Raw genomic sequence first — 15224 nt, 5'->3', positions numbered from 1 at the left:
TTGGCAGACTGCAAGCTGAACATAAGCCAGCGATGTGGCCTGGCAGCAAAGGCTGGCAGCCTCCTGGAGTGTATGAATAGGAGCAGTGCAAGTAGATTGAGCCAAGTGATTATCTCTCTTGGCATTCATTAGACTGCATCTGAAATACCGCATCTGCCCTCCAATAAAAGAGAGATGTTGATCAACTGGAATAAGATCAGTGGAGGTTCAGAACAATCAAGGGGCTGCAGCAGATTCTCCAGGAAGAGATGCTGGGCTTCTGTAGCCTGGAGAAGAGAAGGCTCTAAGTGATCCAAGGCAGAAGAGCAAAAGATAATGGGCATAAATTGAAACAATAGAGCTTCAGACTGAATATGAGAAGAAAAGAAATCATCATGAATTTTCAATGTCAAGCAATAGAACAGATTGTCCAGAGAAGTTGTAGAGTCTCCATTCTTGGAGGATTTCAAGACCCAACTGGATAAAGCCCTGAGCAACATGGTCCAATCTCAAAGATGACTCTGAGACCTCTTAATGTCCCTTATAACCTGAATTATTCTGTAATTTTATGCACTTCATGAAGAGCTCATTGCTGTTGGAGCTTGCCTCTGTGCCCCATTCTCAGTGGGCTTAGATGTGACACAACATGGATTCAGGTAGGGACTGGAAGAAGTTCTAATGGCTTTTAGTGGAAGACACCTCCAACATACACTGGCCTTACAATTGTTTGTGCATGCTGGGGATGGTCAGTGTGAACAAGTAAGAGGTTCCTATTTTGCTTAGTCTTACCAGAAAGTTCCTATTTCTTCCAGGCTTTCCTCCTTCTTCTACCATACCACTGGAATAATTCCGCTGATGACTGCTTGGCCCTGTGGGAATGCCAGTGGGACCTGACAACAGGTAGATGTTTTCCAAAGAGATGGAGAAGGGGACATCATAGTCCAGGAAGTTCTGGAAAAGGAAAGGGAAGGGGGACAAAGTGCTGCACTGATTTTTACCATGTAAGGTGAATAAATGTAACTGCAATAGCACTGACAGTAACACCACAACACCAGGCCAATGACAAGAAAGGAAAGCAGATGCTGTTCAAAGGAGTTTTCCTCCCAGAACTGCAATCACAATGTACATAACCAACACAACTGTTGCAGCAAGCTCTTAACCACAGTAACTGATGTGATGTAACTGATTTCTGAACGTAAGTCAATGCCAAATAGGGGAAACTCCTCTTTAACACACCCAGTACACTCTACCATCTGTAGGCAGTCTGAAGCAACAAGAACAGCTGGGACAGCTTTAAAAAATGCTCGCATTCACAATTCATTCCCTTCATATCCCCTTCTCCCTTCTCTTAGGATTGAAGCTAATGCACAAAGCAAAGCAGTCACCAGTGTTAGGTTTCTGCGTAGTCAAGAATCATGGCATGAAGACTGAAAATGGTGTGACAGAAGAAGTGGTTTCTTGATTCTGAATTCCATCCATTTCTTGATTCTTGCAGTCCATCCACTGGATGGACTTCACCTAGATCACTGTTCTTGATGTTGGATGGGAATGACAACAGAAGTGTCCCAGGTTTTCTCTACTATAACAGACTTTATATGAAGGCCAAACTACAAGCAGCACCATGATGAATGCTCAATCAAAGTTTTCATCTTGATCATCTTAAGTGAGATCATTTTTGACATGCTCTTGACCATAGATTTACTGCCCTAAATCTCAAAAAAACAAACAAAAAAACAAAAAACAAACAAACAAAAACAAAACCAAAAACAACAACAACAACAAAAAACCAACAGAATAATAGCAAACAGCAGCAAAATGTAGTGCCTGTGCCAATGGGTCCTGGCTGTTGAGTGCAGGGCTTCTTCTTTGAACTACATTACAGGTCACTGAGTAACACAAGCAAAGTGAAGTCAGAGTGAGGTACGCAGTGACAAAGGTACAACAAAAAATGGTCACTCTACCAGGTGAATACATGGAATAGAAATCAGGGCTAAACATAATTAAATACTAGAAACTGTTCTGAACCCAGAGCCTGGGACAAAATCTTTGCCTCCCAAAAAAATCAGTGGACATTTAAAAAATGGTTACAATTCTGTATGCTTTAGTTTCCCAATTTGTTAAATGAAGATAATGCTGCCTACTTGGTATATTTTATAGGCTTCTTTCCTTCAATGTTCAAAGGGCTCTAAGATCTTAAAAGGGTAGACTGCTGTTGAAGTACAAAACATATTCTTTTTGACTGCCATCTTATTGATCAAAATCTCTCATATATTTGGAAATACTCTCTCCCTGAATTGCAGTGACATTTCAAAACCACACAGCAGTGTCTGACAACATATGAAAAATAACCTGAAGACCCTTATTCCAAATAAGCTGAAGAGATGAGAAATTTATTCAGAATGCTGGATTAATGTTCTTATGTGTAAAAAATCTGTAAGATTCTGTAATATAATAAAGCCACAAATAAATCAAAGTATAAATTATTTCATCTCAGATCTCTTTGGGTTTCTGATCTGGCTGCAGCAAGAGACAGAAAAATGTTAAATTTCAGATCCTGCAGGGGAAAAAAAAAAAAAGAAGAAGAAGAAAAAAAAAGAAATCTGTGTGTTGTACATAAAAAGGCATTTACCAAGGAATGCATGCGTAACCAAGTTTCCATTAGAGATGTTTTCCAATATCTGACTGCATTGATGGCATTAACAAAACCTTCCAACAATTTTTACATGACAATATAGTGATGTGGACACTTTTATTTTCATTCTTTAATGCACGACTTGGTGAATATTGCATAAACAATCAGTGACTGATACTTGTAAAGTAAAAACGCAGTCCATTTTAATAAGGGAGTATACCTCTCATCTTGTCCACTGATAGTCCGTTGAAGGTAAGAATCTACAACTGTTCCTGCTGGCGCTTTTAATACTGACAAACCCAGCCCTTGGGAGCTTAATCAGATTTAATTTAACAGTCTTGATTTGATATACAGTCACACTAATGTGAAATACAGCAATTTCATTTATTATTTCAAAGACATTGAATAATAGAATCATAGAGTATCCCGAGTTGGAAGTGACCCACAAGGATCATGGAGTCCAACCCCTGGCTCCACGCAGGTCCAACCAAAATCAGTCCATGTGTCTGAGAGCGTTGTCCAAACACGTCTTGAACTCCGGCAGGCTCACTGCCCTGGGGAGCCTGTCCCAGTGCCCGGCCACCCTCTGGGTGCAGAACCTTTCCCTAACCCCCAGCCTGACCCTCCCCTGTCCCAGCTCCATGCCGTTCCCTCGGGTCCTGTCGCTGTCCCCAGAGAGCAGAGCTCAGCGCCTGCCCCTCCGCTCCCCTCGTGAGGGAGCTGCAGGCCGCCATGAGGCCTCCCCTCAGCCTGCTCTGCTCTGGGCTGAACAAACCAAGGGACCTCAGCCCCATCCTCATACATCCTGCCCTTTAGGCCCTTCATCATCTTTGCTTTATCAAGTATGTAAAAAGAATTATGTTATTGTTACAGGTCTCTGTTGATCTTTGAAGGACTTAATTGTTATGATTTAACCAAATTGTGTGTGGATCAGAAAAAAAAGGGGGGGGGATTGAAATGCTGCACTAATTAAGTCTTTTGCCTTTGTTGAATCAGAGTTCACATGCGATAATATATTTTACTTAAACCATAAGGGAAGGAAATTTCAACTTAAATTTGCCAAATTCTGTAATGATTACACCAGTTTTACATAGCAGTAACCACTACTGAATTTAATATGCTTATGCCTCATTTATATCAATGTAACAGAGAGTGAAGCAAGGCCAAAGTATTTTAATTTGACTCTTCTTAACCTTTCCTATTCACATAGCAAAGTGTATGTAATTAGAATGTATGAAAGGAGTAAAAGCTTATGCTCCAGTAGTGCCCTTAAGAACTGGACTGTCTGTATTTGCTTGATTGCCACAAAGTTCAAGGTAGAGCCACGCAGACCTGAGCTGTAGAAGATTAAAGCACTTCAATCCTGCTGCTTCTGTGATAACTGCTAGGTGTTGCTCAGAAAATGTTAAGTGAAGTTCAGGTTTTCCCTAGTCACCTATAAGCAAGAGCATTAAATCAATGCAGGAATTCACTATGGTTTTCTAGATAGCCCCAAAGATGATCAGAAATTTTATAGAAGATAAAATACAACATAATCTTTTATTCATGAGTAATTCACAGTAGTGTTCAAAGAAATATTGTAAGTTCTTGGCTCCTTATGATGAATTTACAGACTTCTAAATCTTTCTCAAAAAGTAAACAGAAATATCTACATGGAGAAAGATTTCAGTATGTGCTGCTTGTACAGACTCGTCCCACCATCTTGAGCTCACTTCCTGAACTAGAATAACTCTGATTTACTTTCACATGAACTACAACAATCAGAGGAAGTAGTAACTACAGCAATTAGCCAAAGGTATTTACATTGCTTATAGTGTCCTTCAAAAGTGTTCTTCAGGCATGCATTTGCACACTACACGCCCTGATCTGATGGGTCTTCCAGTCAGCTCATTGCACCCATCAAGAAAAGAAGTAATTATCTTTGTGAGGTTATTGCCTGTACACAGTAAAAGGGGAACAGCTGATTCATGCCCCACATGGTAGTCGTCTTCCTCCCGTGCTGGCTTAACATTCAAGTCTTCCACAACCTCTGCTTGTGGTGACAGAGATCACCATTTATTGTGTTGCCAACAGCCTTTGCTGTAACCTCCACAAGGAAGTTAGGGCAGGTGCAGTGAGCTAACTGTTCATCACAGAGCTCACAAAATGCCTCCAGCTGCCCACCAAGCCTGGAATTACTCAGATCTGTATGGTTACAGTCCCTCAGTACTGTATTGTCTGAGCAACTGGTTGGGGAGTTTTCTGATTTAACAGGTATGAGCCACTGAGTAGCTAGAACCAACAGAGCTCATAAATATATGCAAGCTTTAAATAGTTATTATTATTATATTTATTAAAGAGAAGTTCAAATAAAACCTTTTCTTGCTTGCTGCCAACTGATTTATTATTATTTTTGCAAGAGCATGCTTGGACTTCCAGGAACCCCCAAAGGCATGGAAGACCCAACTTTTTTTGGTGCTCCAACACAAAGTGAGGACCCCAGAAACCCTGCAGCTGCCGAGTCTGAAGCTTCCAGGTTCATTCAGTCTTCCCAGGGCTTCCAGTCTGCTAATTCACTTCATCTTTCTGGGGCTCCAGGCAGAGCATCCAGGTTGTGCACTGAAGTGGGTGTCTGGAAGCTGAGCTCTCTGCTCCAATTTCAACATTTTAAAAGTCTGTTTTTAACAAAATATTTGTATTTATGTTAAAAAATTATTAAGAAATCCCTCCACATCAAATACTGACATTTCTACCTTTGTTTCTAACAAATATTTTTCATCACACACAAATTTTCCACAAGGCAGATATTTCTGTTTTCACCAGCTCTGCTCAAAATTTTTTCATGTACCTATCATTATGACATGCCTGTAAGACAGAAAAATACAACCACCCTCATGTTACAGGGAAGAAATAGGCAGCAGGCCTGCCAGCTGGTAAAGAAGACTTTAAATGATACACCAGAGAACAGTGATAATAGCTTGCAGTTAAGCAAGGGAGGTCAGGTTGGTAAGTACATGGGACAAGCTGATGGGAGCAAGAAAGCCCTTGGGAAGGATAAAACAGATGTAAAGGGGCCACCTCAGATGCCTATACACAAACATATGCAGTCAGAGAAACAAACAGGAGCAGCAAGGCTCCACATTTGGATACAGAGCAATGACATCAGTTGAATCATAGAGACATTATGAGATAAGTTATACCAGCAGAATTCTGGCATGTTTGGATGGATGGACGGACGGACAGAAGGACAGACAAAGGAAAATTAAAACATCACTCAGGAGCTCAAGGATGAAGTCAGGAAAGACAGAGTTGAAACTTGTGAGGGACATCAAGTGCAACAAGAGCTTCTACTGCTTCATTAGTGAATGGGATGGGTGATTTATTGACTGTGGGCACAGATAAGGCTGAAGTACTCAGTGCTTCCTTTGCCTCAGTCATCACCAGCAAGGTCTCCCAGGCCACTGTGTCTAGAAGTAGGAGCAAAGGAGAAGAACTTCTTTCTCACTGGAAGAGGATTGAGGCAAGTACCTCTTGAGAAATCTCGTCTTATCCAACATGATCAGATCACTCATACCCTGTGAGGTAAGGCTGAGCTTTTTTAGCCTAGAGAAGGATTTAGGGAGCACCTAATAGCAGCCTTCCAGTGCCTACAAGATTGAAACAGGAGGTTCTAGATGGATATAAGGGGAAAATAATTACTGGGAAGATAATGAAGCATTGAAACAAATTGTCCAGAAAGACTGGGGAACCTCTGTCCTTGGAAATTTTCAAGACCTGACATGATAAAGCCCTGAGCAATGTGGTCTGAATTCCACATTCACCTGCTCTGAGCAGCAGGCCAGACTAGAGATCTTCAGAGGTCCCTTTCAACCTGGACAGTTCTATGAATTATCACAGAGAGTTGAAGTGAGTTGCCTGATATCCATCAGGCAATGGTGGTAAAAGAAATGGGCTAGAGATTTGCCAAGAATTCAGCTCACTTTTTTTTCTTTTTTTTTTTCTTCCCTTTCTGATGCATGTCCTCTCTACCCAGATCAAAATAATGCAGTTTTCGAGACTATTTAGTACACCGTTGCATCCAGGAATATCTTCTAAGTCCCAGGTCTGAATCTAGAACCATACCTCATCCTGATTGTATCTGGAGCTCCCGTATCACCCTTGTGAGACTGGAAATTCACAGCAGTCCTCCTTGCCCTGACCCTACCTTACACACCATACAAAATAATCCCAGGTACATCTCTTGGAAAGTTGATCTACTAGAATAGATGCTAAGGTGGATAGTCAGCAGCCAAAACACCCATGTACGAAAATGTGAATCAAAACATAAATCAAGATTCCTGATTTAGTGGAGCTGCTGAGAACCTCCCCATAGCTATGACTCATCAGAGGGGTGGGGAAGATTACTCCAGTGGTGTTTGCATAACCAAGGATCACTGACCATTTCTTCTACATATATACTCTCATTGTTGTCTTCTGGATGATCTATTTTCAGTCTTTAATTTCACACCCACTCTTTTCCATTGCTCCAGCCTAGATAGTTTATCCCTCACTGTTCTCTGTGTATTTCCCTTGAGGAGGAGAAGTTTTGACTCTTTAGTAGTTCAGCATCAAATAGAACGCTGTTTCTTGAGCTACATACTCAGATATTCCCCCACCCGCTCCAGTTTCCATTCTCTATAAAAGAAACCATTGGGATTAACTGATGTACAATATTTATCAGGCCATTGTAATGTAAATCTTGAAAGCCTCACAAATGCAAACCTTTTAATTGGAATCAAGTTGTTATCAAATGGAAGATCTTTGTGACAGTAGGAGTTAGTTGAGTGGATAATGCAAAACCACTGAGAAATGTAAGGTGAAACAGAAATAAATCCTCTTAAAAGGAATATGGATTAATTTCCACTACTATGATCAAGTTATAAAAGAGAGAAAAGAGTACTATGTAGACCACAGAAGGAGATAACTGCAGAGAAAAAATAGATCAGATATCAGAAACCTTCTGCCTTCCCAGCAAGAAGAAAGAAAGTGTGCCAGAAGCAGGAAAGGGGGTGCTTTACATAGAGAAAATGAATGAGAAGATGAAAATATAAGGAAGGGACTGATTCAATAGAGTAAAATTAACAGCAGCTATAGAAAGTTTCACATTTCATTTGACACCAAGGATTGTCATAAGCCAACGACTCACCTCACTGGGTTTGTTGGATCACGATACCCGAAACATTTGTGGAATGAATATTGCTTGCTACCTGGTCAGCTAGAGACCTGACTTTTAAATTTGGTGGTAAAGATTATCCCATTTCCATGTCTAAAAAATAATACTGCCAGAGAGCTGATCATTGCTTCATCCCAAGCAATAACCTCACTGCTGGTTTGACACATAACTCCTGCCTCTAAAATCAGCAGTCTAAAACCTCACGCCTGTTTCTACTCACTTGGAGATCTCAGGATCTAATCTACAGAGACATAAATATTAAAAGTCACCTTGCTAATGATCCCAGAGGAAGGACTAGCTATAAACGAATGGGATTTCAGGGGTGTTTTTTAATTATTTGGTTCATTTCTTGAGAGCACTGAGGAAGAAACGAGACTGTAGGCAGGAACTGAGTTCAGGGAGCTTGGCAAACCAGGGTGAGAAGAGAAGCTGGCAAGAAAATACCGTGTGCAGGGGGCCATGCTGTAATTCAGCTCCGTGCAATTTATCGGATTGACTAACTCTCCAAACGTTGCCAAAGTGAAAAGGAAAAGCCAGACCCTACAGGTACTTGTTGGGAAGGTGCAGTCCAAATAACATTGCTCAAACTGGGATCCCGCATTGATTCCCGATGCAGCACAAGCTGTTACATAGCATGGTTGCCATCTCTCTTCCTCCTGGGCTCAGGCAGCTTTTCCTTCCTTTCCACTGCTCAGCACCTCTTGTAGCTCCTCATAATTTGAGGTAATACGGTGATTGTTTTTTTATTTATTTACAGAATCAGAGAATGCATCAATCTGGCATGTATTGATCAGAAATCAATGCACAACCTGCATCCCTATCTCCTCCTGCCACACAGCAGTCTCTCATCTCCATTTTTGATTTCATGTTTAAACACAGTCCTAAAGGAAAATTACGACAAAGGTGAGTAAAAAGACCTAAATCCAAAAGTAGCATTCATAGAAAACTGTGCAGCTGTCTATAACGTAGTAGGTGCCTTTCTGTTTAGCCCAAAGACTTTTCTGGTGCTGGGCAGTTTGTGCACACCCGCAGCTGCCCCAGCACCTCAGCCTGCCAGAATCCTCAGATAACATCCCTCTGCTTGCATCTAGCGAGCATTTCTAGGCCACGCTTCATGCACGCTAATGGGATTAAGGTCTTTGCAAAATGTAGCTGCAATCTTTTCCTTCGCAGAGAGCGAGAGCTGAAAACTGCCCACCCATTTAAATGACAGCCCAGCAGAAAGAGGCCGCTGCTCCCAGCGTGTGTGTGCCCTCCAGCAGAGCTTCCTGGCCAGGGGAGCCCAGGCTGCCTGCCAACCTGCTCAAGGTTGTCTGCTGTAGAGAGAATGGAAGATGGATTGGGTCTGAAAGGGAGCAGAAGAGACCTGTGTCTAATCTATACCCTAAAGTCTGTGAGCAGTGTGCTGGGAGCCCTGTCTGCTGCTCCAGTGACTGCGTTTTGCACAAACCAGTCAATAGAGATCTTGTGAAGCACAGCGTCCCGTGCCAGTGCAAATATTGTGTAAGAGCGCTGTTTTTTTAAAAAATAACTTTTTTGCCAAGATCATTTCTGTCTGGGACATCAGAAAGGAAGATCCCCAGCTCCACAAAAGCGTGCACACAGTCACACGCTACTTCATCACTTCTGTGATTATTCACCAAACGTGCTGACTTTAATCCTGCGCAAGTCAGTAAATCCACTAACACCCTAAATTTAAGCACACAAGGTGGTTTTTGCAGGTTATGGGTTTAGGCTATTATTCTAAATTCCTCTGTTTTCCTTCACTGTTACCTTCAGAAGCAACAGAATGCAAACCCGAATATCAATTTCCATTATTTCAATTTCAAATTCCCTGATTTGAAGGTATTTTCTTAGACAATTTCCACCTCTTTTATTTTTTTCCCTGCTTTCCACGTCTGCACAGGAGAAGCACAAGCCATGGCACAGCCAGCAGCAGTTCAAATGCACCAGCACTGAGTGAGCAGAAATGATTCTGCATCCGCATGCAGGGCTTGCTCACCTAGAGCTAGGATGACTTAGCAGAACAGCCCTGCATCCGTATGCAGTATCTCAGCTCCAGCCACAGGTACAAATATCCTTGCTGACTGCCTGAAAGGGCTTTAATTTTTCCCATAGCCAAATCCTAAAGCCTGTGATGAGCTGTTATGAAAATGGACATCACTTGGGGCTCAGTCCTGGTCCCTTTATAATCTAAATATTTGCACTCCTCAGGAACAGTAGGAGCGAGATCTTGTTCCCATTTAGAAAGGGTGCAAGAAAAAAAAAATCACACATTTCTTTAAACATGCAGTGCAACAAATTTTGTAGCCTTGTGATATTTTTTGCCAGAATACTCTCTGCTCAGTACTGCTTGCCCTCCATACCATTCTTCTAGAGAGCAGAAATAAATTATTCATTATTTTTTCTCTTTAAAGAAACAGTATGCAAGATCCTGAGCTCACTGAAATCAGTGGTAGCTTGGACTACTGACTGGAGAAGTGCTGCCTGTTACGGGATCATGCCTAAGCAGAAAGTGTCTGAGTATGTTAACACGACCCCAGTTCAAGGCTGAAGTTCATGTGAGGAGACTGGTTGATGTTACCAGCTGTGAAACCGCCACTCCTACAACTGACAGGTTAAAGCACAATGGTAAGTGTCAGGGCTGTCTCCTGTATTTTACAAATGTGTTGATTTATCTCGTGTTTCTGAAAAACCAGCATGAATGTTACAGAAACCAGGTGATCACCACGTACATATAATCTTCCATGTTGCCAATACAACAAAACCAGAAATTTTGGGGAATCAGAGTTTCTAAGGTAATACAGGTTTTTCTTCCTGAGTATGTAGAACTAAAATAAAGAGAAATATAACCTTCACCTTGCTAGAATGAGCATGGAGACCTGGATCACTGAGAAGTCATCTCTGGGCTTTCTAAACCTGACAACTGTCCTTTGGCGGCCAGATATATCTGTGGCAGAGCGGCTGAACTTTGCATGTTTTGCTAACACAACGGCGCATTGGGTGTTGTCAACCATGTATTCTTACCTGGACACACAACTGGACAGCTCACTCTCTTTGAAAATGGTTCTTTCAAATACACAACAAAAGAATAGCTTTGTTCGAGGTCTCTTGTCCCTCCAAACCATACAAAACTCAGTCACACTCCATGGACATTGTAGTTGCTGCTATTGTGGAAATGCAGAGGCTCTCGTTTGAATCAGTCCTCACCACATTAGGCAACAAACAAACACAGAACTAGAAGTGGTCTCAGCTCCAGAGGACTTACAATTTATTGTTTTACTCCAGAGCAGTAAAAAGTGATTAAATTACAAATGTTATTCTACAGAAATGACTGTAAAATCTTCACACTGTACCATAACAGCACAAATTCTCCATCGGCCAAACAATGCTGAAGAAACTGTTTAGAAGTACTTCTGAATCCTGAAATAAATTTACTGGAAATAGTTCACTCTTCTTCCTGTAAAAGCCAGACGCATTAATTAACATGAACTCTATTTGCCCGAGCTGAGCCTCAGGGCACTCTAATGAAGTGGAGGAAATTTGGTTTGGGAGGCAAAGAAAATACTCTGGGCTTACTTGATTTAAAAGAAAAAGAAACTGAGCTGTTCGGATGTTTGGGAAGCTTGACGTGTCGGCAAAGCACAGGTGATCCAGTCTAATATTCATGACAGCTACCTTCCTTCCTCCCACAGTCCACAGATAACATTTAACTAGCTGTGGAGGGTGATTTCAGGTGCACATTGTGCCATAGACACACTCGGTATAGCTCAGAGGTTATTAATACAAAGTTCATCGGCTCAGGTACAGCGCTGCACAAACAAGGTTAAACAGTGTTCAGTGTCATTTCAGATCTGGAAGTGGCTGCGCCGTTTTTACGTGATCTGGGATGCGATGAGTAAGCTTTACTGACCGAGCTAGCTCCATTCACTGTATATCTGAACCACACTACAAAATCAGGAAGACTCAGACGTGCAGCACAGGAAACTTTACTCATGGAGAGACATCAGGTCCAGCAAGCTCCGGCTCAGGAAGGTCTGTCTTGATCCAAGCTGGTTCTAGGCAGATGCACTCAAATATCCATGCACAACACTTAACTTGTGAGGAATCTTGAGCAGTGGCAAAAAAGAGCAGAGACACCTGAGCGGCCTGTTGTGGAGGGAGCCTCAGGACTCAGCCAAAGCTGCCAGACTGTGGTGGATCCACAGTGACTATGCAGAAGCAGACAAGTATCTCAGTACCTTCAGAAACTTCAGGGGATCCTGTGGCACTCATACATCTGTGTGGCAGCATTTTCAAGTCATGTCACCTTCACATTACTCTGGGCAGTAAAGTGATTGAACTTTTACTCCCTGAAGAACTAGCAAAAACCTCAGTACGGGTTATGCATTGCATGTCAAGAAATAAATATTCATGTGCTGAATAAAGGCATAATCATAACCTGAAATGAGGTTAGCCTTATGAACCTGAAAATCGCCTCTTCCAAAAACCAAGGCAAGAGGTCTGGCAGCATATCTGGAAGGCTAGCAATCCAGCCCCCAGCTGAAAGACATACATCTGCTTCCAAAGATAAGACCTAACAGTGAGATGGAGCTCTTAGGAAGGTATATAGAAAACCTGACTTTCTGTGATCCACACGTGGAACCACAAAGCCCGATAACCATTTGAAGGCTGGTTATCCTGAGACGTGAATCTTGCTGCCCCAGGTCCTGCGGTCATATAAACACCTCTTGGTAGGCTGCAGTTCAGAAAAAAAAGATGCTACGCCATGGACTGAACAGGAACTTCAGCAGACAGACCACCAAGCAGTATTTTAACAGAATATTAGTTTGTGTATACACACACACACACATACATACAGAGAGAGACAAAAGATCTAAACATCAAATTACATAAAATCTAGTGTGGCTGCCCACCAAAAGGCTCTGCCATCTCCTGTAAACAGAGCCTTGCACTGTATTTAACCTTGTCCTATAGCACATTCCTCTTATTTTCATACACATTACGTTCAGTAATTTATACAGCCTGCATAACACAGAATTTTTAAAGAGTACTTTGAGTTATGATTTAATGAGGCTTCTACACAAGCCTTTGATAAACTACAAGGGAGAAACACTAGTGCTTCCTTCATTCACTGACTATGATTTAAAGTGATGTGTCAGGATTTTCTGTTATTCACTTCTATAAGAAATAATCTACCTCTCCATGATTCCTTGTGATTGCAATTCTATTTAAAAAGACTATTGATGGATACTGTTTAGCAATAAGAATAAAATTCTCAAGCCTAATGAAATCTACTTAGATGGCACTAACATCTTAGCCAGTTGTGCGCTGATTAACTCCGGAGCCCCATCCACGGTGAAAAAATGCCTCGAGAACACAGAGGGAGCACTGCAGAGTGGTGTAGGGTGGGAAGGTTTAGGAAGGATAAAAGGAGATTTAGCAGACTTAGTCTTGAAAAAAAAAAAGTCTCCAGGCTCCACTCTTTTCCTTATAGCTCCAAAATGAACAGTGGTATGCACTGAGGTGGAGAGACACAGATGTCTGACACCATCCAGCAATTCCAACCTGTCTGTCAGACACAGAGGCATTTGGTGCCAACCATTATAAGCTGCACCAACCCATACAAAACCTAAAGCACAAAGCAGGGCAGCTAGAACTCTGTTCTTTTGCCTGCATATTTGAGCAGAAATGATCAGTATTTAAAGATAGTCTATACTCGGCTCTGGTGAGGCCACACCTCGAGTGCTGTGCTCTGTTTTGGGCCCCTCACTGCCAGAAGGACGTCAAGGCCCTGGAGCATGTCCAGAGCAGGGCTACAAAGCTGGTGAAGGGCCTGGAGCACAAGTCCTGTGAGGAGCGGCTGAGGGACCTCGGGTTGTTGTGTCTGGAGAAGAGGAGACCCAGGGGAGATCTCATTGCTCTCTGCAGCTGCCTGAAAGGAAGGTGTGGGGAGCTGGGGGTCAGCCTCTTCTCACAGGTAACCAGTGACAGGACTAGAGGGAATGGCCTCAAGTTGTGCCAGGGGAGGTTCAGGCTGGAAATGAGGAGACATTTCTTCTCAGAAAGAGCAGTCAGGCACTGGGACGGGTTGCCCAGGGAGGTGGTGGAGTCACCGCCCCTGGGGGTGTTCAAGGAGAGGTTGGACGTGGTGCTCAGGGACAGGGTTTAGTGGGCGACATTGGTGGTAGGGGGGTGGTTGGACCAGGTGATCTTGGAGGGATTTTCCAACCTTAATTATTCCACGATTCCATGATAATGCTGACGTTTAGTTCATTGATATGCTTTGGAATTACCACCAAGATAAACAGAGCACAAGGGATTGGTCTGGGCTCAGAATTACCAAACTAACCAGAAATTCTTCAGGTGAAAAATTCACACTGTGTGCATAACCACGGTGTGTGCAGAAATTTCAGTCACGCGGATCTTCTGTGCAGCTGTGACACGACTCTCACAGCTAGAGGAATTAAATACCCAGTTTTGCAATAGTGACCAAAGTGATATGATCTAATCTCCATCTTAATTTGGCTGTCCTTACACACCTCCCAATACATCAACCTGAGAACGCATTTGCAGGAGAGCTTTCCTCCAACTGCAGCAGCAGGCTACATTATAGACTTCATATACATAAAATGCTGACTGGACACTTCTACTATGAAGAATATCACTTCTCATCAGAAATCCCCAGGGAGAAAAACACGTCCCTGGATTAATATGGCCTTATTAAACCCACCATTAGGGCTCTGTTTATTAAAAATACCTAAAATGAGTACCTCTAATAGCGTCTCGTATGTCAAAGGAAAATGTTAAAAGATAATTAGTGAAGATGCCCAGCTCCGTCGGTAGGCTAAACGGTGTCAGAACCGATTTAGCTGAACGTGCATTTAAATTGAAGGACAGTATTTCCTTATGGGGTGCCATCTGAAACGAGAAGTTATGCCCCATGTAAATTACAAATCCTTGTTTCAATAAGCCAGATGATCAGCCCGAAGTCAGGTTCACGGATAACACGGCAAATGCAGCACAGACATCAGGTGTTTGAGGTCCCGAGGATCACCCCTCTTCCCCCATTTAACTGTACTCCCACTGCCGCAGGAGCATTTATTTTTTTCCCAGATATAAAATATGTTCCCTTAACCAGCAACGCGTGATTTAATGCGGCTCTGTTCAGCATAATACTATTCCCTATTAATACTCTGACGCCCTGACTTTACAATATTTCAGTGCAGATACGGCTTCAGATACGCTCACGAGAGCTAAATTAAGCCATTCTTCAGGTTCTGGCACGCCGTAAGACACAAGAAGGAGCCAGCAGGAGGAGTGGGAAGATGCTGACAATTAAAAATTCCGTCTGAGCACATCATCGTTAATTGTGGTACTGAAGGCTTGGAGGTCCAGCAGCAGCGCTCTGCAGCCAGGAAC

At 42.5% G+C, this 15224-nt stretch overlaps 1 long non-coding RNA gene across 2 annotated transcripts; it reads left to right on the top strand.

The window, feature by feature from the left end:
* Positions 1–2564: 2564 nt before the first annotated feature.
* LOC310904408 lies at positions 2565–13418 on the top strand. Of its 2 annotated transcripts, XR_014588305.1 has the most exons (4): positions 2565–3453; positions 8560–8705; positions 10220–10433; positions 10670–13418. It is a non-coding gene; the product is annotated as an uncharacterized lncRNA (long non-coding RNA). The 2 variants fall into 2 exon arrangements; XR_014588306.1 differs by having other exon boundaries at positions 10220–13418.
* Positions 13419–15224: the final 1806 nt, after the last annotated feature.

Source organism: Anser anser (genome assembly GCF_964211835.1).
Source record: "Anser anser genome assembly, chromosome: 1".
Classification (NCBI taxonomy): Eukaryota; Metazoa; Chordata; class Aves; order Anseriformes; family Anatidae; genus Anser; species Anser anser.
This window is presented reverse-complemented; position numbering and strand designations above follow the sequence as displayed.